We start from the raw sequence: 2,478 nt of genomic DNA, 5'->3' as shown, positions 1-2,478 counted from the left end.
TAGCAGGTGGAGCTAATAGAGAAATGCCTAGCTGGTCCAATTTTTGAACAGATATGTCTTTAGACTGTGTGCTTCCTATTTATATTTTGACTTCTTAAACTTCTTTCAAGGACAACAGATTATTTCTGTTTCAGAAAAAAAAAAGAAAGTAATTTCCTATTTCTATAATAATAAAAATATGAAATACTTAGAAACTGTATTAGTAAAGTGATTGAAGGCATGGTCTCTGTGGCCAAATAGTCTGGCATCTAATCCTGCCAGGTCCGCCAGCTGGGCAACCTTGCACCTCCTTTACCTTATTTTCCTTGGTTCTATGTTTGGAATCATGATAATACCTCCCTCATGGGGTTTTAGAAAAAGCTGTTTAACCTTTTAGTATCTTAGTTTCCTCCTCTTTAAAATAATGATAAAACCTCTAGTAATGTTTGGTTGCTGTTAAGAGTAAATTTTTATATATGCACTAGAGTCCCACTGCACGGATTTGTGCACTGGTGGGAGGGAAGGGCCCTCAGCCCGGTCTGCGCCCTCTCCCAGTCCGAGACCCCTCAGGGGATGTCCGCCTGCTGGATCAGGCCTGAGCTGGCAGTCAGACATCCCTCTCACAGTCCGGGCTCTCATAGTCTGGCACCCCTCACTCATTACCTCCCACCTGCAGTGGAGGAAGGAGAGGCTGCCGCTCCCATTGCTGCACTCGCCAGCCATGAGCCCAGCTTCTTGCTGAGCGCCCCTCCCCCTGTGAAAGTGCACTGACCCCCAGGGTCAGCTCCTGCATTGAGTGTCTGACCCCTGGTGGTTAGTGCGCATCATAAGTGACTGGTCCTTCTGCAGTTCAGTCAATTTGCATATTAGGGTTTTATTATATAGGATGCTGTTTAGTATGGCATGGGTTGAGACACATGACATTTAAAAGGTGCTTGGCATATATTGAACACTCAGTAAGTGTTAGTAATTACTATAAAATACTAAGAAATTGAAAGAATTTTATTTGTTTTTACTTGTAGGTGAATAAGTATGGACAACAAAGACACATATTTGCTGAACTTTAAAGACTATAATTTTGAATCTTCTTTAGTTGATGCTGACTTTATAGAAAATCTAGATGATTTTGAAATTAGAGATGATGATGTCTTCATAATTACATATCCAAAATCTGGTAAGTTTGAGGAGTGGACTACCTGCTATCAGTTTTCACTCAGGTTTGGTAATACATGTGTACAAATGAGCCCTTTTCCAGACATTAACAGTATCCCAATCTACATTTAGAGCACCATTAGGATTTTTAATAAAGTTAAATAAATCTCAAAGTTTTACTGTATAAGGTCCTTTAAAATGCATATATTGTTGTTTTTTAAGGCACCTCAGAAGAAACCAAATATTGAGCCAAAGCAGATACTAGGTCAGTGATGGAGAACCTTTTGAGCTCGGCGTGCCAGCATTTTGTAAAACCCTAACTTAACTCTGGTGTCATGTCACATATAGAAATTTTTTGATATTTGCAACCATAGTAAAACAAAGATTTATATTTTTGATATTTATTTTATATATTTAAATGCCATTTAACAAAGAAAAATCAACCAAAATAATGAGTTCGCGTGTCACCTCTGACACGCGGGTCATAGGTTCACCATCACTGTACTAGGTCAATGCTGACCTGTTGGCTTTCTCTGAGAATGGAAGAAAACATGTAAAAAAAAAAAAACCCAGCAGGATTTTGGTTAGCAGCATCTCTCAGTCAGAACTAATTCCTAATATGCTTTTCAATTACCCTAATTGCTTTTATTTCCCTATAATAATGAAAGAATTTTGAACTAATGGAAATTGTCCTCAAATCTTACATTCCCCTTAAAAGCTTATCTTTTTATGTGCTTTTTAGAACACAGGGTGACTGGTGTTCTTGAATCAATGTTGTACAAAGTGGTTAAAATAGCTCAGAGATACATTGGAGTCAAAGTCAACACCACAAAGTCATTCCTGATTTTCATGCAAGTGCTCCAGTCCCTCCCTTTTACCATTGACTTTCAAATTCAGGACCCTGTTTACTTTCCCCAAATTAGTAATACAATGCCTTTTCCCTGGATGTTTCTACTCTGCAAAATGTGTCAGCACATTTGATATCAGGTGTTTTTTATTTTCCTCCCTTAGATGTTGGCGGTGCCTCAGTTTGCTTAGTTTTAGGTTAAGCAGCCCATAAGAATTTTTCCTTTACCCTTAATCCAGCCTATTTGGTACACCACACACCAGTCCTTAGTCCAGCCTGCTGGGTTCTTACTCATCTTAGAGGGGAGATTAGTGACTCTCCAAGATTCACCATAAATTTTATCAAATCTTCCGTGTCTATTAAATCTACTCAATTGAGTAGTAATGATTGGAAGATTATTGACACCTCACATTCTTTTAGAACATTGATTATATATTCATGAACATAGGTTCAAAAATCCTAAACCAAATAAATATAAGTGAAACAAATCTAGCAATGTC

The 2,478-nt window shown here is 38.1% G+C and overlaps 1 pseudogene; it reads left to right on the top strand.

Moving 5' to 3' along the window:
- Nucleotides 1-1,007: 1,007 nt before the first annotated feature.
- Nucleotides 1,008-2,478, top strand: part of LOC102416970 — a 13,054-nt pseudogene continuing 11,583 nt past the window's right edge.

The sequence above is a fragment of the Myotis lucifugus genome, unplaced genomic scaffold, assembly GCF_000147115.1.
Source record: "Myotis lucifugus unplaced genomic scaffold, Myoluc2.0 scaffold_4015, whole genome shotgun sequence".
Taxonomy (NCBI): domain Eukaryota; kingdom Metazoa; phylum Chordata; class Mammalia; order Chiroptera; family Vespertilionidae; genus Myotis; species Myotis lucifugus.
This window is presented reverse-complemented; position numbering and strand designations above follow the sequence as displayed.